Raw genomic sequence first — 23,405 nt, forward strand, 5'->3', positions numbered from 1 at the left:
CGATAGCTTTATCGTCATTCCAATGAAGTTCAAAATCAACCATAAACTTACCATAAATATTATAATATCTATTGTAACTTCATGGTTTTGACAATGCAAATCATCATATAATTTTATTCGGGCTATAAGTACAAGCACAACACAAGGTTTTCACAAGCCAAAACTTGATCTTTTATTTAATAAATATGTTTATGGAATTTGAAAAGAAGAATCATTGACAATCAAGTTTGAACTGAGGAAAACCCGGAAAATTATGCAAGTTATCCCTTTAAAATCAAACTGACAGTTGAATAAAAATATCTAATAAGAGAAAGCTTTGGCCCAATCAAAAAAGCAATGATTTTTTTTTCCTAGCTTATTTTTATTAGGTCCTTTAAGGTACTGTGACCAGGTTAGGACCGAGGATCAAAAGGTACAAAAATAATAAAAGAAAAATAAAAAACTGTAACTGATTCAGATGATCATTGTTTCGTGCCATGTGTCAGCAAGTGTGCGATCACGTCAATCTGTTCCTCAGGTGTCTTGCACTGCCTCAAGCGAACTCTGTACTCTTGGTAAATGGACCACAGCTCCGACTCGCTGTACAGCTTCGATTCGCCTTGTTGCTCCTTCGGGGTTGCACCGGCGCCGGTGCCAGTATCTTCTCGACTTCTTCCTGCGGGACTAGAATGTTTATTTTCCGGTTCAACGGACGGCACCGCTCCAGGTAGCGGAGGAAAATCCGCTGCGGTGAACGCGGCTCCTGCCGGGGTCTGTTTGTCCTTCTTCCATGCTGGCGGTTTCGGCGTGGACGCCTGCTGCCTCGACTGGATGAACTGCACACGTTTGGGACAGCTGCGGTCCAGACCCTCGTGAGATCCAGAGCAGTTGACACACTTCTTGGCTTCCGTTTCTTCTGCTTTGCACTTTTCCGTGCTGTGGGCACCCCACAGCTGCTGCACCTGGGCTTGAGATGGCAGTTACTGGTTCCGTGACCGAACTGCAAGCAGTTCTTGCACTGGGTCACGTGCGGTTCTTTGTTCCGGTAGGCCACCCACCGGACGACGACTGGTCCCACTTTCTTTACCTTGCTACTCAACTCCTTCAGACTGATGTGCCCCTTGGGGAAGAGCACGATGAAAGGCGTCTCATCGATGGCGGGAAGCTGCTGCTTCCGCCTGATGGCGTGTACTGCCAAGACGTCCAGCTGATGTTCCGTCTTGAGCAGCTCCTTGACGTAATCCGGTTCCGCGTTCGGGAGACCTCGCATTACTACCCGGTGCGGTCTCGCACTGCGCTTTCCATGCGTGTAGAACTGCACCTTGTTCTTCTTCAGGTGGGCTTGCACCGTGTCGAAGTCGTCGCTCGAAAAGCACGTAATTTTGGTGCCGTACCGCGTCAGTTTGTGTTCCGGCTGGACATCACATGTCGACATCACCCTCGCAAGGCGGGCGAAGCTCGTTTCTTTCACCACCAGCGGCGGCTGCTTCTTCTCCCCGGCCGACTTGCCGGGTGCTGGTACCACGGGGGTGGTTTTTTCTGCTGCTGGGTTCGCATTGTTGTTGTTGTTGCTCTTCTCCGCTAGCGGGCTGAACTTGTTGTTGCTGAGCAGTTTCTCCACTTCCTGGCCATTGCCGTCGTTGATCTCCTCCTTAGCCTTCCTGCGCCGAACCTTGATCACGGGACGAAATTCGCCCCCCGTCCTCTCCTCCTCCTTCGGAGTCTTCCACCTCCATGCCCGTCGCCGCCTGCATTTTGGGTTGGAAACCGTCGGGTTTCTCCCACACACTTTTCTTCAAGGCCGCGTTCCAGTAGAACGGCCTTCCATCCTCAGCCCTATGCTCCGTCCACTTAATTCACTCTCCGCCGTCGCGGCCGCCGCCATGGCCGTCGGCGAAAGTTAAAAAAAAACATCGTCAAAAACGCGCTCAAAAGACACACGTCTGCTCTGGGCGAGCTGTCAAACTGGAATGAACTTCCAAAATACTATAATGTTATTAACTATACAGATTTTGTTCGTACAAAAATTCCGGCCTGTTTAAAATCCGCGGAGAAGGTCGAAAATCCGTACGGTAAGGAAAAAAATCCGTACAGTTAGATATTATAATATCTATTGTAACTGCATGGTTTTGACAATGCAAATCATCATATAATTTTATTCGGGCACTTCTTAACCTTTACCGATTTGGCTCATAATTTGCACAGATACTTTTTTGCCTAAGGAATCGAATCAGAGGGTATCCCTGATGTAATTTCTTTTATTGTCACCCTAATGTACATGGAAGAAAAATCTGAATATATATAAATTTAAAAAAATCTAAGAACAATTCCATGTTAATTTTTCGATGTTATTTAAATTGTTTTTGTTATTAAGAAATTACGAGGAGTTTCGTTTTTGACCCATAGTCACTCCACAGACGGTAGCTAAATATTTCTCAATTTTTAATAAAAAAATAAGTGTTTGTTCAGCTGTCAACTTAATTTTTATTTAAACTTGTTTGAAAATGTGCTTGATAATTCATGCATAGCAGCATTGGTAACAGCTTGCCCTATTTGCTGATTTAAGTGTTGACGAATTCCTTGAGACATCCCTTGGGTAGTTCCTCCAGGACGGCTGAAAATAAATCCCACATTGTTAGAAAGTATGTGTGTGTGTGTATGTGTGTGTGTGTGTGTGTGTGTGTATTATATTATTAGAATTAATCCCAGCAAATGTAGTATAAAAAACACAAAAACACTAATATGTTATAGAAAAACCTTTATCGTCAATTGGGGAGAATCAAGATTGATATCTGCTTGTGGATCAATCGGACCGCACACTGCCCGAGCATGGGTAAATAAGGGAACCCAGGCAGATAACTGCCAACGCAATCAACACAAGCTGGTTTCGGATAAGGTTGCCGAGAACAACATCGTGGGCAGACGGTAATAACAAAAATCATGCAATTTCAATAACAACCCGGGCGGAAAGTGAGTTGGTGGCGATAACTTGGAACTATCTTGGCTTGTTTATTTGCATCTTGTTGTAAACTCCTCGAGTTATGACGACTGCGTATCATGGAAAGTATATTCCATGATCATACTGCATTATCTACAGTTGATATTGAGCTGTTAGTGGTAGTTTTTTTAGACTTAGCAAAAATTTCGAAAATTTTATTTTTTCCAAAATTTTACCCGAACATCATGAAATGATTATTTTGACTTTATTTCAAATTTATACTGGACTTAGCAAAATTTGCAGTCACTGACAGAATTTTCAATTTCCGACACTTAGAATAATTTTCATGAACTTATATTTTAAAATTTGATTTTATTTATGCTGGACTTTGAAATTTTTGCGTATATTTTTAAATTCTTTACTTTTTACAGAAAAAGCATTTTTTTGGGACTTAGAAAATTTTCGGGAGGTTGGAAACATGATAAATTATTTTGATGTTTATTTTTGCTTTGAACCAAAATTTCGGAAAAATCGACGAAATTACAGGAAATTTTCGTCCGATTTTTACAAAAACATCAGTTTGTTCCTAAAATAATGTCCCTAACAAAACGTCTTCATTGAAATTTTGAAATTCGAAAGTTGGTTTTTAATAATTATTGATATACCCCCTACAAAAATCGTTCCGGCACTTAGAAAATTTACGGGATCCGTATCACGACAAGATTTTTGGTAAAATTTATTTGATTCTTTGGACTTAGCAAAATTTTGGCTTTTGGCCAGTAAAATATTTTCAACACTTAGAAATTTTTCGAGAGCAGGAAAATGAAAAAAAAATTTGTGACTTAGAAAATTTTTGGGAGTTTGGAAACATGATAAATTATTTTGATGTTTATTTTGCTTTGAACCAAAATTTCGGAAAAATCGTCGAAATTACAGGAAATTTTCGTCCGATTTTTACAAAAACATCAGTTTGTTCCTAAAATAATGTCTCTAACAAAACGTCTTCATTGAAATTTTGAAATACGAAAGTTGGTTTTTAATAATTATTGATATACCCCCTACAAAAATCGTTCCGGCACTTAGAAAATTTACGGGATCCGTATCAGGACAAGATTGTTGGTAGAATTTATTAGATTTTCAGGACTTTGCGAAATTTTTGCTCTCAGCCAGTTGAATATTTTTCAACATTTTGAAAAAATATTTTGATAAGAAACATTACCAGGCTTTTTGAAATTTTACTGTGGATTTTTGGACTTATGCAATTTTAGGAATATTTTCATAGACTTTTATTTTTAATTTGAAAAATGGAATATAGAGACTTTGGATTTTTCGTGATTTGGAAAATTATTGTGACATTTTGGCAATTCAACGCTTTCTCCACAATTTTTAATGAGTTTTAAAGTAAAATAATTTTTCAACTTTGAAAAATCTTGTTTTGATGTAAGTGCGTATATTCCTGCAATATTACTCATATTTGTGAAGAGAAAGAAGGGGGGTCTGAATAGTGGCGAGGTGCATTAAAAACCAATAAAATTATTTTTGGGATCAAAATCTACTTTATGAACTTGATATGATTTTTGGAAGATTTCAGTTGTTTGCTACTATAAACTAAACTTGATGTGGCATTGTTGGTCAAATAAACTCAACAAGATTTTTCGCAGATACACCTCGAACAATTTATGTTCGTGGCCATGTTCGGTTACCCGGGCAGAAAGTCGCATCATGGGACGAACAAAAAAAATAACTTGAGTTGTTTTTGTGAACATGGCATGATTTTTGTTTGTTCCAAAAACTAAAAAAAATGCCGCCGAATTTCATGATACTTTTTATGTTCCTAGACAGTGGATCATCAAATGTTTTATTTTCATTTCTTTTTGATATTGTTGGACTTAGCAGAATTTCGAAAATTAATTTATTTGGGACTTTGAAAAAATTTCGACCCGTCTATCATAAGATGATATTTTGATGTTTGATCAAGTTTTCGCTGGACTTAGAAAAATTTCGAAAGCCAAATTATTTTGGGACTTAAAAAAAATTCGACCTCTCCATCAAGAGATGATATTTTCTAGTTTTATCTTGTTTTCGCTGGACTTAGCAGAATTTCGAATGCCCAATTATTTTGGGACTTAGAAAAAAAACCGACCTGTCAATTATGAGATGATACAATTATTTTTCATCATGTTTTCGTTGGACTTAGCAAAATTTTCACTCCTCCACAAAATGCCATTTTTGCTAATGGAAATTTTTATTGAGTTTTTTTGCACTTTAATTTACTTTAAATACACTAGTTAAACTAATCACATTAAACAGTATTTTACCGCACATAAAATTTCATCGAAAAGTGCAAAAATGAGCCCACGCGCTCGCTCTCTCTTCTCTCTTCTTTCGTTCACTGCTCGCACGCAACGCGCGAGACATGTCGTGACAGGAATCGGCAATCGGCAGACAGACAGTTTTTGCGTTCGTGGCGGGCTGGTTGGTTTACGTTTCGCGCAGTAGTTTTCCGCGGATAAATTGTAGTCCGCGAATCGCCGCGGGTTGTGAGTACGTTCTGTGGCCGAGGGAGTGTGTGTTCGTTCGGTCCGTGGCGTTCGGGAGCCGCGATATATTGTGGTTAAGTGATTGCTTCTGTTTTGGTGGCTGGGGTGAAGAAAAGTTCCGCTCAGTGTAGGCGGATGCAAGGAATGTTCAGGCCAAGCAGCTGCACCCAGAAGAGGAATCCACTTGCCCTTAATGTCACTTGGCCTCCTTCCTCCTTCTCCTCCTGCAGGTGCTGTCTTGACACGGATCAACGCCGGAACGATTTCGGTGGATTTGACAGGACACGGGAGTTCTCGGTGAAGGAAAACACCGCTGGTTAAGTTTGTTTTGGTTTTGGTGTCGCGTGATTGGAATCCTGATTTGTGGGGGAACATTGTTTTCGCGATTGTGTGCGTGTGTGTTTGTTTACGTTTGTCGTATTCACGGGTGATTACAACTGGATGAAACTTTCTTGGTGTTTCCGGAGGGGGTGAGCGAGAGAAAAACTGACAAATCCGCGTTGGTGCTGGTTGCGGCCTGCGTTTGTTTATGTGACTGTGCTTTGGGGTTTGTTTACGTTTTTAATTGATTATTGTGAGTGTGTGGCAGGGGCAGGGACGTGACAATGTGACATTGCTTCTATCCTTTAGGGGTGTCCGTGACAGAAGGAAGAACCTTTCTCTGGTTATTTCAGAGGAGGTAATCTATTGAGCGACTCGCGGGCAGTTTCCCGGTGAAGGTGGAGAGTTGAGTCCATTTGAATCGATGGTACATTAGGGTGTAATATGGTTGTATGGAAAAAAATAAAGTTGTCCAAATTTAGTGAGCACAGCACTTTCTCAGTTCCTTTTGGGGTCCTAAACAACACCCCAAAGTTTGGGACCGATTGGTTTAGTCCTCACTTTGCGCAAAGCGAATCAATTTTCCATATAAATTTGCATGGAAAAAAACATTTTTTTGGATTTTGATATTTATCAAATCCACGTTTCATGCTATATCAAAACCGGACCCATATTCGGATGCTCTGGAATGTGCTCTAAAACTTTCCCGAAGAGAGTATGGTGCTAGCTTGCTCCTAAAAGAAGATATAGCGTCCTCAAAACTCGTCTAAAACGTGATTTTCGAGCAAAAAACACGTTTTAGACGAGTTTTGAACACGCTGTATCTTTTTTAGGGCAAGCTACTCTCTTCGGAAAGTTGTAGAGGAGCATTTCAGAGCATCAACATGAGTCCGGTTTTGATATAGCATGAAACGTGGATTTGATAAATATCATAATTCAAAAAAATGGTTTCCCCATACAAATTTATATGGAAAATTAAATCGCTTTGCGCAATGTGAGGACTAAACCAATCGGTCCCAAACTTTAAGGAGTTGTTTAGGACCCCAAAAGGTTCTGAAAAAGTGCTGTGCTGGAAAATCGATTTTGGTATTACACCCTAATGGTACATGCTGGTTCCAGGGCCGTGCACAGGATTTTCGAAAGGGGAGGGTTTTCTCGAAAGGGGCGCATGGGGTGCTTGTTTAGATTGCGAAAGGGCGCTAACAGTCAATCTTTAAACTCAGTAAATAATACTTTGGTATATTTACATATATTTTGCTGGTTCGAATCCCGCGGTGGACGCTCTAAAATTCTAACTGTAAATATGGGTATCCGGCGCCGTCGCTCTGTGCCTTACTCAAACAGGGCGGCGAAGTCCTTGCAGTTAAAAGGAAGACAGTTGTTGGTCTAGTACCAGCCGACAGATGTAAAGTCAACTTCGTTTTTTTTATATATATATTTTACATTGGTGCAACAGGAGACTACACTTTTTGAATTGGCGCTGCAAATCGTGTTGAATAGCGTCAGGAGGGGGGGGGGCGTAGCAGTAATTGCTCAAAACAAGTTTTCATAAGTTTTCTTTTTTTAATATTAAGAGTAGTTCTCTACGATTTCGCAATTTTTTTCACGATTTTTAACTTTTCATTTTTTTGATTTGGATGAAACTTTGCCATGCACCATTAGGGTGTAATACCAAAATCGATTTTCCAGCACAGCACTTTTTCAGAACCTTTTGGGGTCCTAAACAACTTCTTAAAGTTTGGGACCGATTGGTTTAGTCCTCACATTGCGCAAAGCGATTTAATTTTCCATATAAATTTGTATGGAAACCATTTTTGAATTATGATATTTATCAAATCCACGTTTCATGCTGTATCAAAACCGGACTCATGTTCGGAGAATCGAATAATAGCATCATTGGTGCGCTGGAAGTGGGGACGCGAAGTCGTGATTATGCAGGTTATTTTTTTTTGTGTGCTTTTGTGTCGCTATTCGTTTGGGGTGAGTGATTGTGGTAATCGAATAATAGCATCATTGGTGCGCTGGAAGTGGGGACGCGAAGTCGTGATTATGCAGGTTTATTTTATTTGTGCTTTTGTGTCGCTATTCGTATGGGGTGATTGATTGTGGTAATCGCTGGAAGTGGGGACGCGAAGTCGTGATTATGCAGGTTAATTTTTTTTTGTGCTTTTGTGTCACTATTCGTTTGGGGTGAGTGATTGTGGTAATCGAATAATAGCATGCCTTACTGAATTATTTGTGTCTTGAGCGTAATTTTCGTTGAGTAATTTGTGTTTTTTTGTGATCTTAATTAATTGTTTTGTGATTTTCAAAGCCCTTCCTATATCATCGTTGATCGGAAGGCACGGCGTCGGGTAAATTGTGTATAATTTTTTCGATTTAGGTTTTATTTTTTATGGTGAAAAAGCCATTTCTATATAATGATCGAAAGACGCACTGACATTTTGGAATAATTAATAGTGGAGTGAAATAATTGTGAGTGAGTGATTTTGTGTGTTAACCAGAAAGACCTTCCCATAGCATCGTTGCTCGGAAGGCTCGCCGACGGGTCTGTTATGAAAGTCCTCCCCATAGCATCGTAGCTCGGGAGGCATCGAAAAGCCAATACCTTATCCTACTAACTCAAAAAAAATAATAATCACGTGATGCTTGAAGGAGATGCTGTGGATTCAACGGTCTCAAGCGGTATCAACAAGTATATAGCGAAAAACTGTGTGCTTGATGAGTCTGCAACTTCAACTATCGGACTAACATTCCTCCCTTTCGTTGAACTGCAGGCTTCTTGGGAGGGCGCCGGTATTGACTAATAAAGCAGGGATCTTCAGAGGTTAAACAGTGAACGGATGGTTGGCTCCCACTAATCATTTTTGATTCATTGTTTAACTTCAGCTGATCTGTCAATAACGGAGTAGCAGCTCATTGGCAGTCAACCATGCTCATGCTCATGCTCATGCTCATGCTCATGCTCATATCAAAACCGGACTCATGTTCGGATGCTCTGAAATGTCCTCTACAACTTTCCCGAAGAGAGTATGGTGCTAGCTTGCCCCTAAAAAAAGATACAGCGTGTTCAAAACTCGTCTAAAACGTGTTTTTTGCTCGAAAATCACGTTTTAGACGAGTTTTGAGGACGCTATATCTTCTTTCAGGAGCAAGCTAGCACTCTCTTCGGGAAAACATTCCAGAGCATCCGAATATGGGTCCGTTTTGATATAGCATGAAACGTGGATTTGATAAATATCAAAATCCAAAAAAATGTTTTTTTCCATGCAAATTTATATGGAAAATTGATTCGCTTTGCGCAAAGTGAGGACTAAACCAATCGGTCCCAAACTTTGGGGTGTTGTTTAGGACCCCAAAAGGAACTGAGAAAGTGCTGTGCTCACTAAATTTGGACAACTTTATTTTTTTCCATACAACCATATTACACCCTAATGCACCATGCATTCTCTGTGTCAAAAGAAGCAATTTTGCATCATTCGTTTTTTTTTATACAAATGTCCATACAATTCTGGGGGCTGGTCATATTAAATTTATATGCAAACAAGCTCTTCCCGGCAAACTTCGTCCTGCCCTTTTTTCGTTTGTTGACGTTTCTTGCTTGTTTGCATATTCAGCCTCCTGTGATCAAAATTTGATTTTACGCAGCTTTTCCCATACAATCTGCAGATTTTCCGGAATCGGTTCCAGAGTGGCCAAAGTTGTAACTTTTTGGCGTGAGAACCTTCCTTGGACTTATACGAACCCAACGCAACAAAGAGCACCTCGATCCGACTTTCCGTGTTGAATTGATTCGCGTTCGAACAAAACCGTCGAAATTTTTTATATATATAGATGAATGAATTTCTATATCTTGACAAGGGATTTTCTGATCGATTTGGTGTCTTGGGCAAAGCAAAAATCAGATTTTTATGTTTTAGGGGACTAAAAAGACACCTTCGGAGCTTTAGTGATGGTGCAAAATCTGGTTTACACAGCTAAAAAGTAGTAATCCAGCTGCGTGTAGAAGGCCTAGGTGTAAAATAAATAGGCAGACACAAAAAATTCTAAGTGTTAATACAGGTATTCGGTGTCCTCTCCCCGTGCCATACCTTCACACTTAGGAGACCCGGGAGGCGGAGTCTTGTCGCAAAAAGAACGATACACGCCTGTGGATCCGTAGACGAAACCGCAAGGTTTAAGAGGGCCACATTATAAGGTGTTATGTTATGTATGGAGGGTAAGGTGATACAAATGAGACATCTAACACGGTTGACGGTGGAACTAGGAATGATATTTATTTTAACTTCAAACTTATTGCTAACTTAAACTTAAGCCTTGTTGGCTGTGGTGAATTCCTAGAAAAAGATGGCTAATAAGCCACACCTACTTTTTGGCTATTTATCATCGAGTACTCTTTCGGAAGTGCTTGGTGCATGTTTGTCAACATCTGGTATCCATCAAAGAGGGTCAGTGTTAAACACAACACGGAAAGCAACTGCTGACTTCAAAGTGTCACAGAATGTGGGCCACAAGAAGGTCGCCCAAGAAGTAGAACATACATAATTTGTTACAGACTCAAGTGTTGTAATTTGAGTCAGCGTTAAATGATACGTTGCATGTGTCGACCCACTACACGCCTCTTCTTGGAGAAATTAAAAATTATCCTATAGTGATTATTTTTAATGTTTTATGATTTAGTGTGTAACTATAATAGAGTTACAATATATGTGTCTTGTTACAATATTATTTATATGTGTGTGTGTACAATATATGTGTCTTTTTACAATATTATTCATGTGTGTGTGTGTTTATGTTTTGTTACAATAGAAATATGAAATTTTGTATTTTTCAATTTTATTATTATTATTATTTTTATTATTTTTTGTTGTTGTCTTCTTTCCCTCTTTTTTTTTTAAATGAATTTTCTAACTCTATTTTTGTGAATAATATCTATTTTATTATTAATTTGAATCTTTAGGTTTACACATAAATCTTCCAAGACTTTGTATGGTCCGTCAAATTTTTGTTCTAATTTTGAACCTGTTTCATTTCTTACAAGAACTAGATCGTTAATAACATAACGATCAGTTTTGTTTGTGTCTTTTTTTGTTCGGTTTTGTTTGGCTTTTAGTAAACAATCGCGTGCTTGTTTTTGCGATGTTTGAATTTTAAATTTTAGAATAGCAGAATAGTCATCTATGTTATACACAGGACTTATTTCTGTTTCTCCTTGTAACTCAGTTGGAAGATTGCACAATTTTCCGTATACTAACTCGTATGGAGTTTTACTGGTTGTGCTGTGCACAGTTGTATTATAAGCGAATTTATAATACGGCACCCAAGCAGACCAATATCCATAAGAATTATTTGTTTGGATTCGTAGACAATTCCCAAGCACTTTATGCGAATTTTCTAACGCTCCAATGTTTCATGGTGATATGCTGTTGAATTGAGTTTCTCAATTTTCAGCATATCACAAATTTTTGAAAACAGAGGACATGAATTCTGTACCTCTGTCCGTCAATATTTGGTCGGGAACGCCATAATTTAAAATTATTGCTTCAACAAATGCTTTGGCCACTGCATTTGTTGACTTGTCAATAATTGGCGTTGCAGTTATGAATTTTGACAGATCGCACTGGGTAGTCAGTATGTACTGATTCCCGTAGGCGTCTGGTAATAATGGACCAACAATGTCCAAAATATTTTTTCAAAAGCAGTTTTTGCTGTGCTTGTCATTGTCATAGGTACTTTTGTGCGGAAAGACTTATTTTGTTGGCATTTCACACACTTTTTAATAAAATTTGAGATATCCTGGTCCATGGATTTCCAGTAATATCTTTGTTTGATGGTATTTTGTGTTCGTTTTATACCAGCATGCCCTGCAGTTGGCAATATGTGGTAATTATTAATGATGAGTTGTTGCTCATCTTTATTTTCAACATGTTTTATTTCATTTCCTATTACAATGATAGGTGGTATACCATTTATTTTTAGAGCTTCTATTTGCTCTTTTATTTTTTATATGTCTGCGTATTTTGCACGACTAGGCCTTTTATCGGATTCTTTTCTGTAAACACCACTAGTCGTTTCAATACTCCCCGTAGGTGAGATATTGACGTTTTAGGGTTAATAATCAGAGTTCCATCCTCAATCTTAAATTCATTTTCATTACTTCCAATTTGGATTTGTATGTAATCTGTTGCAACCTTACTTTTATCTTCATTTTCTCAGCTGATTTAATTTTATTTTTATTTTGTGCTCTTGTACACACAAAATTTATTTGAGGCGTAAGTGCCTGGAGATCTTCAATAGAAATACGCAGAGTCTAGGCCCGAAACTTCAAACACGAACAAAAGCAGCGAACCGAAGATTGGCAATGACGTTTTGGAATTTTGACAGTTTGGAACGCATGAATTGCCCCATTATCGGTTTCCCACATGGGTGATGTGGAAATTGTTGCACATGGCTGAAGTTGGAAATTCTGCAACTTATTTTATTTTATGCTAAATTTCAAAATTCAAACACGAATCTACAGCGAATCGATGTAAACAATAAAGATACACTAAAGGCACGATGATTTGATGTGCAATCTTGATCAGAATCGCGATGAAAGAGGTTTAAACTGAAAAATAATAATAAAACAAATTCTGGTCTAGAATTTTGCGAAATTTTGTCGGTTTTGGAAGACTTAATGTTATTTCACAATGGTTATAATTTTTTTACCAAAAAAGTAAATTTTTCGGTTCGTCAACAAACAATCTTGTGTTTGTAAACAAACGACGCCATATTGCCAATGTTGTTCGGTAGCTCATATCAGGCCATCACCGGGGCCCTGGAAATACGTGACAACGCGTCCGCTATCACGTTTTCTGATCCCTTTTGTATATGACATCAAATTTATATTCTTCGAGTGCTAACCGAAATTTGGTTAATCTACTCGAAGGGTCAGTTAATGTGAATAAATAAACTAAAGGACGGTGGTCTGAATAAACATCAAATCTTCTCCCATACAAATATGGTCTGAAATGTCTGATTGCCCAAACCACTCCAAGTAGTTCTTTTTCAATTGTGCTGTAGTTTATCGCAGCTTTATTCAATGCTTTACTCGCAAATGCAATAGGTCTACCATTTTGGTTGCTTAAAACAGCACCAATAGCTTTTCCTGATGCATCTGTTTGTAAAGTAAATGTGTTTTTATCCGAAAAATCTGGATAATCTAATATTGGTGGAGTAATAAAACAATTTTTCAAATGTTGGAAACTGTTTTCACATTCTTCCGACCACTCATAATCTACACCTTTTCTTGTTTGTTTGAAAATTTTGATGTGCTTTCTATAGTAATTAGAAAAAGCTACAATTTCTTTACTTCATCAGCCGTTTTAGGGCTGCTCCATTTTTTAATTATTTCAATTTTCGAAGGATCTGGTTTGATACCACGTTAGCAACTCCTCGATTACCACCTCCTCGGTTATGTTGATAACCTCGATTTCCACGGTGGCCTCGATTCGAGTTGTAGCCTTGCTGCTGCTGGTTATTGTAACCTTGCTGATTACCATTTTGTTGTTCATAGTTTCTATTTTGGTTATTTTGATAACCACGATTTCCTCTGTTTTTATTAGGCCGATGCAAATATTTAAAAAAGTTTTTGTCCCTCGGCCCTGGCCGAGGTCAAGGGGGGGGCAAAAAAATAAAAAAATATAAAAATTTAAATAACAAGCCATTGTCTTCACATTTAAATGAAAAAAGTGTTTTAAAATGCATTTTACACTAGTTCAGTTGTTTTGCAATCATTAGTTTTCAAAATATCTAAGATCTGACAAAAACAAAAATTGTATCGAAAAAAAAGATTTTGCATCGAAAATTTTCAAAAAATATTAAGATTTTTTAATAAACCCAAACATGCTAAAATTGATTTTAAACGCAGGAGAATGCAATTTAATTTGATTTCAGCTGGTTGCACTTGAATTTTCATTGAAATTTTGAAGTTTATTGTAAAATATTTATTTTGCCCCTGATTTTCGGGCCAATTTTGAAGGGGGTGACAAAAACTTTTAAAATATTTGTACCAGCCTTATTACCTGGGTTACTATAACTGGCATAGGTCCACATGACTTCCTCGGGCATGGGCTGCGCATGTATCTCCAGAGCATCCGACAATGCTTTGGTTAAGGTTTCCGGATTTCTTGACCGCATTTGCAATACTTTCGATTGATCCTTAAGACCATTTATAAAAGCTTCTACAGCAATTGGTTCGACTATGGGCCACGTGGCTGCCTCAGTTGGGAAAAGTTGTGGTTGTTTCGATACCCACGCTGCGGCTAACCTAGCTGCCACTTTCTCGATTTCATCCCCGAAATCGACTAAAGATTTGCCTTTTTGTTTCAACCCCCGTAACTCGGCTGTCACGGCAACTGGGGTTAATTTAATCCCAAATCGCGATCTTTAGGTATTTCGTGCTTCTATAATGGTAGCTATTCCCGTTAACTCACCGCGGGCGGCACCAGTTAAACGGTTGTTCATAAATTGAACAAACACCGCTTCATCGACAGTTGATTGCCCCGCTCGGAGAACCGTCACGTCGTTGAGCCAGTTTTCCAACTCGGCTGCGTCGCCGTCGTATTTACCCACGACGCGAATAGCTAATGACAAATCTAAAGTATTCGAAATTTTTACCTTTCTGTATAGCTTATTAATTGTTAGTATTACGTTCACTAAATTTTTAAAAAAGCGGCTCAATATTATTATCGAGCCGTGCCGTAAGTTTTGTATATGCTTCTCCGTAGAGAAATCTTAAATTCTTCAATAATTGTAATTGTTCCGACTCCTTATAGAGTTCTATCTCGATTATTGCTGCATTATATACTTGTTTAGCCTCGTGTAATTTGGCAATTAATGTACTATTTCTATACCTCCTAGTTGGAGCTTTTGATAAATTATTTAATATTTTTGATAACTTTTCAAAATGTAGTTCCATTTAAAGTATTCTCACGCTTTGATGATTCGGACATCTCCAGTTGATCCAATCATTTTCCCAGGGCCTGCTTATCGGGTTGTGACGGAACCGACCGTTCCCACAACCATTGCTCTCCTGCTCATTTGATGTTTGATGCTTGTTGAATTGCCAAGGGCCTGCAACCCGGGTTGTGATGGAACCGACCGTTCCCACAACCGGCGCTTCCCTGATTTGTCTTATTTCTCTTGTTTTCAGGATAGAGTCTACATCCGGATTGTGGTAGTACGGACCGTACTCACAACCGACGCTCCTCTTGCTGTTGTGATATTTTTTTTTGTCATCAATATCATCACAAAAATTTTTTTTAGATATTAATTTTCAATTTTTCACTTCCACTTTTTGTGTTCATCCTGCTTCCTTTTTTTTAGATATTAATTTTCAATTTTTCACTTTCACTCTTCATGTTCATCATGCTTTTTTTTTACTGATTTTTTTTTTCTTCAATTTGATTTTAAATGTTTATTCACAAACTTTCTTCTCTTTGTTTAAATCAATGTTCACTTATCGCTGCGTAGCGATATTATTCAACCTAGTCTCACGACTCGCGGCGCCCGTTGCCGTTCTTTGCACGTGTTTGGCAAAAAATTTACCCAGCATGTAAATTATTGCTGATGCAGCTAGTACCACAAGCGCGATGGCGCTTACATGATCTGTAATTTTAACAGTATTCACTTCACTGCTAAACCAACTCATTTTAATGCTTTTGCTACTTTACAATTCACTACACTGGCATAAATCACTGTTGTGAATATTTCATTCACTTTTAGTCTTCACTTTAAGCTTTGAATTCCCGAAAAAGAAAAACTTTTGTTAGAGCTGGCAGGATCGCCATGTTATGTATGGAGGGTAAGGTGATACAAATGAGACATCTAACACGGTTGACGGTGGAACTAGGAATGATCTTTATTTTAACTTCAAACTTATTGCTAACTTAAACTTAAGCCTTGTTGGCTGTGGTGAATTCCTAGAAAAAGATGGCTAATAAGCCACACCTACTTTTTATTTACCATCGAGTACTCTTTCGGTGGTCGCTTGAATATAACAAAGTGCTTGGTGCATGTTTGTCAACATCTGGTACCCATCAAAGAGGGTCAGTGTTAAACACAACACGGAAAGCAACTGCTGACTTCAAAGTGTCACAGAATGTGGGCCACAAGAAGGTCGCCCAAGAAGTAGAACATACATAATTTGTTACTGACTCAAGTGTTGTAATTTGAGTCAGCGTTAAATGATACGTTGCATGTGTCGACCCACTACAGTTACGTCGATTCCGTTTTTTTTTTCGTTAAAATAAATATTGCATTATTTTATGCAATTTAATGTAATTTTACACCCTGAAATATGTAGCCCATCAGTATGGGAAACCTACCTGACCGAAATGTCAAGCTCATATATGCGTTTATCCTAACAACTTTTCATCGGTCTGATGGCCGAGTGGGCTAAGGCGCCAGTCCTTACTGTTGGTGCTGGGTTTGAATAACCCCAATAATATTAAATGTTTATTTTGACGAAGGTGATGTGCATGCTTTCGCATGCGATTTTACCATCGGATTTTTGCTGTGTAGGAGATATGATTTTTTGAAGAAAAAAACGAAAAGTGCAATTTAAATTTATTTTGGTTTCTTTTCATTTTAAAATAATACTTCTGGAATTTAAAGTACTCCTAAAAAATATTTTTGAAGAGCCAAGAAATTTTGTACAATTTTCTCTCTGAAACTTTCAAATCGAGCAATTTGTTTCTGAGATACACAATCTCAAAGAAATCAAATCGATGAGCTTGATTTTGTGTTAACCCTTTGTTGCCCATTTTTTTTCGATTTTTTCACTTTTTCAAGTGAACTCAAACCTTGTTATTTTGAGCAACTGTTGTTTTACTAAAAACTTTACTTCTCTTGTTTTATGTTGTTTTTGTTTCAGTTTTAGTTTATATATTTGCATTTCTCTTGTTTAGTTGATATTTGTTTTTAGTAGTTTTTGGCCTATTCTAGCACCTTATGACAAATGTTTTTTACAGCAAATTTTTCATTATTTTTTGTATGTTTTTCATTTTTTTTTTACTTTAGAACAAACCATTATCATTTAAATTGTTAAAAAATGTCTCAGACTATAGACAATAGAAAAAAAGTACAGAAAATATTGGTGAAAAACACAGCCAAGAAAAACAATCATTTTTTTAAACATTGGTAAAGTCACATAAAACAAGTCACACGTAAATTGGTTAAAACATTGATTTTTGGCGAATTATTAGATCGAACCCCGTCTAGAGGTGGTGTTGGGTTGTAGCTGGATAAACTGAAAGTGTTCAACTGATCATAACTCGGAAACTACTGGTCCGATTTTCAATCGACTTTTCTTTGCATTCCCTATGTCAAAAGAAGCAATTTTGCATCATTTGTTTTTCCATACAAGTCTCCATACAATTTTGAGGGCTGGAATGGGTATGTAAACGTATGAAATTTTGTATCTTTGGACGGAATTTTATGAAAATCTGAAAAATTAGATGAGAAACTTCATTTTTGGGTCAAACATTTGTAACAGCCGGTGCTGCTTTTCGGGTGAAAACTTCCAATTGGAAATATGGAGCAGCCGTTGCTGACTGGCTACGCTATTCGCTTTGTAAGCGAATGATGCTGGGTTCGATTCCCATCTGCTCCAAACGATAAAGTTAAGGAAATATGATTTTTTGGAACTCTAAACATGAACGAAACATCAAAGTCGCTCTAACCGGGGTTCGATCCCCCGTTCTTTGGATTGGTGAATTAGGAATACTATTACTACAAACTATATACGCGCTGGGTTTTTGTCCATTTGACAAGGGTTCAGAAGTTCTAAAAAACGTTTGAATCCGATTGATGCAAACGTTCTTTAGGGCGGGGCTTGTCGATTCAAGCTGAAGTACCTCGCGCACGGCTAGCCTGCGTAGAAATGGGTCACCGAAGCTCGGCAGAGCTAACACCTTCAAATGCCTATGCGAGTTATTTGCATGTATAGGATGTCAAATCTAAAATACATGGAAACAACTCAATTTGTAAGAGGCGGCCGCGTGGTCCCGTTTGGTTGGTTGCACACACACACACACACACACACACACACACACACACACACACACACACACACACACACACACACACACACACACACACACACACACACACACACACACACACACACACACACACACACACACACACACACACACACACACACACACACACACACACACACACAAACCGGGACAGGTGAGGTCCCTGCGGAGCTTAGCTGCCAGCTACCGGGCGGGTTGCAGTAGGCGGATAGCTGTCGGCGATTGCATACATTCATTGCATCGCCCCGGACCAGCAGCGGGAGGATGTCTAGGACGTGGCGGAATTGAACAAGGGCACTGTTTAATTTCTTCGAAAAAACCACATGGGTCCGTAAACACCTCTGTCAAGCGATCGAACGCCGCTATAAGTGTTTTAGCCCAAAACCTCACCAAACCCCGAATCCAAGATGTGATGCGACCCGTGTCGAGGGATGCATGGCTGGGGGGGTTCAACAAATTCCCAGTCGATAACGGAGCCTGTGGGGCACAGGGGCGAACCCCACACGTAATTTGCCCTTACTGCGTCACGGCAGGGCACTGGCGCAGCGGACCGTATTTCCTAGCGACTCGTGGGATTCAAAATGAAGACAAGTGAAACAAACCAACAAAAGGGTCCCGATGCGCCCCAAGCATCGGAAAACACGGAGGTAGAAGAGGACGCAAACGTCGAAATGGCAGGAGGCGAGTCAAACGGCGGCGACACAGCAGGCGGAGTGGCGAGCGCGTTCCGTGGAAGCGGGAAGGTGTTGAGATCCCCAGTGTTGAACCAGGCGGCTGCTTCGAGTCAGCAGATAGGAGTAATTGGAGAGGAGACTCCCAAGTCATCCTTGTTGAACTTCGCCGGCAGTACCCCTCAGGACGGAGTCCTGCTTGGAAGGACCGCGTTACAGGAGGTCAGGAGGAGGGTCAACGAACTCTTTGATTTCATCAAGGACAAAAACAACGTCCACACCAGAATCAAGCAGATGGTGAATGGAGTCAAGGCAGCCATGAATGCCGCAGAGCGCGAAAACAACTCGCTGGTGGTGACGCGGAATTCACTGAAGCTCAGAGCTGAAAGAGCCGAAGAAACGCTGAATGCAAAACTGGAGGAGGAAGCGCTACGGGAGAAAGAACCGAAAACGCCGCCCGGCCCAAGCTCTAAAAGGGACAGGGAAACGCCTGGAGAGGAGGAGGACGCAAAGAAGCAGAAGCAGGGAATGGAGACAGTCCGGACCCGGCGAAGGAACCAGAACCAACCCCAGGGAAGGAGAAGGAATGGGAGAAGGTCAAGAAGAAGAAGCGGAAGAAAAAGGGAAGCAGAACGAGGACACCCAAAAACCCAAGTTTCGCAGGAGCGTAACAAAGGCGAGGCTTTGGTGGTCGAGGTGAAGGAAGGTGTTTCGTACGCAGACCTCCTCCGGAAAGTACGAACCGATCCGGAACTCAAGGAGCTTGGCGAGAACGTGGTTAAAACCAGGCGCACCCAAACCGGAGCGATGCTTTTGAGCTGAAGAAGGATCCCGCGGTCAAGAGCTCAGCTTTTAAGTCCTCGTCGAGAAAGCCGTAGGCTACGAGTCGAAGGTAAGAGCGCTATCACCGGAGACAACGATCGAGTGCAGGAACTTGGACGAGATCACGACGGAGGAAGAGCTAGAAGATGCGCTGATCGTTCTTCTGGATGACCGTACGACACCGATGGCAATCCGGTTGAGGAAAGCCTACGGCGGCACGCAAATTGCGTCGATCCGACTATCGACGCCTTCGGCGTCTAAGCTGCTGGAAACCGGCAAGGTCAAAGTAGGGTGGTCGGTGTGCCCACTGAGGCCTGTTCCTCGAGTGACCCAGCAGATGACGAGGTGTTTCCGCTGTATGGGCTTCGGCCACCAGGCGAGAAATTGCGACGGTCCCGATCGAACCAACAGTTGCAGAAGGTGTGGTAGAGAAGGCCACATGGCAAGAGACTGCAAAAATCAGCCGAAGTGCGTGCTCTGTAAAGAAGGCGACGGCAATAGCCATGCGACGGGTGGCTTTAATTGCCCGGTGTACAAGAAGCTGGCCTCGGGCAAAAAGTAATGGAGGTGTCCCAGGTGAACCTCAATCACTGCGACACTGCACAGCAACTGCTGTGGCAGTCGACCGCGGAGACGGGGTGTGACGTGGCAATTATTGCAGAACCGTACCGAGTTCCACACGACAACGGAAACTGGGCCGCGGATACAGCAAGAATGGCGGCGATACACGTGATGGGGCGGTACCCCATACAGGAAGTGGTCTCGAGGGCGTTTGAAGGATTCGTGATCGCCAAAGTAAACGGAACCTTCTTCTGTAGCTGCTATGCTCCCCAAGATGGACCTTGGAGCAGTTTCAGCAGATGCTGGATAGTCTGACCGATGAACTGATCGGACGAAGCCCGATCGTTATCGGAGGTGACTTCAACGCGTGGGCGGTCGAGTGGGGTAGCAGATGCACCAATGCTAGGGGCATAGCCTAATGGAAGCTCTGGCAAAGCTAGACGTTAGGCTGGCGAATCGCGGAACCAGCAGTACCTTCCGCAAAGACGGTCGTGAGTCCATTATCGACGTTACGTTCTGTAGCCCGCGACTGGCGGCCGACATGAACTGGAGGGTGAGTGAGGACTATACCCATAGCGATCACCAAGCGATCCGGTACAGCATCGGGAGACGAGCCCTGTACCAGATAGGAGCAGCCGGTCCTACGGAAGGAAATGGAAGCTGCAGTACTTCGACGAGGGTCTCTTCGTGGAAGCGCTCCATTGGTGTGATGGTCCCCAAGACTTGAGTGCCGACGTGCTAACAGCACAACTGGTGACAGCATGCGACACAACCATGCCGCGGAGACTGGAGCCAAGGAACTGTCGTCGTCCAGCCTACTGGTGGAATGAAGAACTCGGTACCCTTCGGGCAAGTTGCCTCAGCGCCAGAAGACGAGTCCAGAGAGCAAGATCCGAAGCAACTAGAGAGGAGTGCAGAGAGGAGTACCGGTCTGCAAAGGCCGCGCTCAAGAAAGCGATCAAATGCAGCAAGACAAACTGCTTCAAGGAGTTATGCCAAGACGCTGATGCAAACCCTTGGGGGAGCGCATATCGGGTAGCGATGGCGAAGATCAGAGGCCCATCGATGGTGGCTGAAACGTGTCCCGACAAGCTGAAGGTCATTGTGGAAGGGCTCTTCCCAAGACATGACCCAACGACATGGCCTCCTACACCGTACAACGACGAAGGGGGTAGCAACGCCGAAGGTCATCTGATCACCAACGAGGAACTTGTGGCAGTAGCGAAGAGATTGAAGGTGAAGAAAGCTCCCGGTCCGGATGGAATCCCGAATTTCGCCCTGAAATCGGCGGTTCTAGCATTCCCGGACAGGTTTCGAACAGTCCTGCAGGAATGCCTGGACGAAGGACACTTCCCCGACCCGTGGAAGATTCAAAAGCTCGTGTTGCTGCCGAAGCCAGGCAAACCACCGGGGGACCCATCATCGTATAGGCCTATATGTTTGCTGGACACCCTCGGAAAGCTTCTGGAACGGATCATCCTTAACCGGCTGACCAAGTACACGGAGAGCGAGCATGGCTTAGCAGCGAGGCAGTTCGGCTTCCGTAAAGGGAGATCCACGGTGGACGCCATCCGGAAAGTGGTCGAGAAAGCCGACGAAGCGCGGAGGAAAAACGCAGGGGAACCGTTGCTGCGCAATAGTCACGATTGACGTCAAGAACGCGTTCAACAGTGCGAGCTGGGCGGCCATAGCAGCAGCGCTGCACAAAATGAAGGTGCCTGACTATTTGTGCATGATCTCGAAGAGCTACTTCGAGAACCGCGTGCTGGTCTACGACACTGCCGATGGACAAAAACCGTTGTTGTTACCGCGGGAGTTCCACAGGGATCCATTCTGGGTTCAGCACTGTGGAATGGAATGTATGACGGAGTGTTGACACTGGGACTACCCAACGGCGTAGAGATTGTGGGCTTTGCAGACGACATAGTGCTGACGGTAACCGGCGAAAATGTCGAGGAGGTCGAAGTGCTGGCTATGGAGGCAATCGCAATGATCGAGAACTGGATGCTCGAGGTGAAGCTGCGGATCGCTCACCACAAGACGGAGATGGTGCTGGTTAGTAACCACAAGAAGGTGCAGCAGGCCCAAATTCACGTTGGAGAACACGTCGTGCACTCGAAGAGAGCGCTCAAGTACCTCGGGGTGATGGTGGATGACCGGCTGAACTTCAACAGCCACGTCGATTACGCCTGCGAGAAGGCGGCTAAGGCGATCATGGCACTGTCGAGGATGATGCCGAACAACGCTGGACCCAGGAGCAGTAGCGCCGCCTCTTGGCAAGTGTCGCGACGTCCATACTTAGTACGGCGGACCGGTATGGTGGACGGCGCTGGGGACGAAGCGAAATCGAGCGCTGCTCGACAGAACGCAGAGACTGATGGCCATGCGGGTTGCAAGCGCGTACAGGACCATTTCGTCGGAAGCAGTTGGCGTCATAGCCGGAATGATCCCCATCGGCATCACACTGGAGGAGGACACCGTGCGCTACACCCGGAGGCACGAGAGGTATCCGGGAAGCTGCGAGAGCCGAATCGCTGGCAAGGTGGCAACGTGAGTGGGACACCACGGAGAAAGGCAGATGGACGCATCGGCTTATCCCGTCCGTATCCACGTGGGTGAGCAGAAGGCATGGAGAGGTCACCTTCCACCTCACACAGTTCCTGTCGGGCCATGGCTGCTTCAGGAAGTACCTGCACAGGTTTGGACATGCAGAGTCTCCTCTCTGTCCGGACTGCGTCGATTGCGAGGAAACACCGGAGCACGTGGTGTTCGCCTGCCCTCGCTTCGAGGCAGCGCGAAGCGAAATGCTGGCCATTATCGGAGCGGACACCAGCCCGGATAATGTGGTGCGAAGAATGTGCAGCGACATCGCCAAGTGGAATGCGGTCGTCGGAGCGGTGACGCAGATCACTTCGGCTCTCCAGCGGAAATGGAGAGACGATCAGAGGAGGAACGACTAGGAGCCTAGTCGAAAACCCACGAGTGTGGCTGTGAAGGAGAGCACGTTATGATGGTCGGCTCTACCAAATCGGTACACGTCTCGATGGTCACAGGAGTCGAGAACCCACGAGTGTGGCTGTGAAGGAGAGCACGTTATGACGGTTGGCTCTACCAAATCGGTACACGTCTCGATGGTCCAAGGAGAGGGCTGCATATGACTAGCCGATCAAAAGCAACGCGATTCTTGGGCGCGGTTAAACCCTCGCATGGACTCATATGTATGTAGGACAGGAAATGGTTCTAGCACCCGGCATGGATCCTGTAAGTAGACTAGTGCAGAAAATGCAACGCCTCCCCGAAGTTATACTGAAAGGTGGTCCCGGGGACAAGGGCACGGCGTTCAAGGACTGGTTTAGTGGGTCGGGAAAACTCTTTGTTTTCCCAACCCCACACTACCTGAGGAATGAATTCTCAGGTGTCTGGTAGCAGATTCCGACCTTGTAAAAAAAAAAAAAAAAAAAAAAAAAAAAACACACACACACACAAACAT

Source organism: Culex quinquefasciatus, chromosome 3 (genome assembly GCF_015732765.1).
Source record: "Culex quinquefasciatus strain JHB chromosome 3, VPISU_Cqui_1.0_pri_paternal, whole genome shotgun sequence".
Classification (NCBI taxonomy): domain Eukaryota; kingdom Metazoa; phylum Arthropoda; class Insecta; order Diptera; family Culicidae; genus Culex; species Culex quinquefasciatus.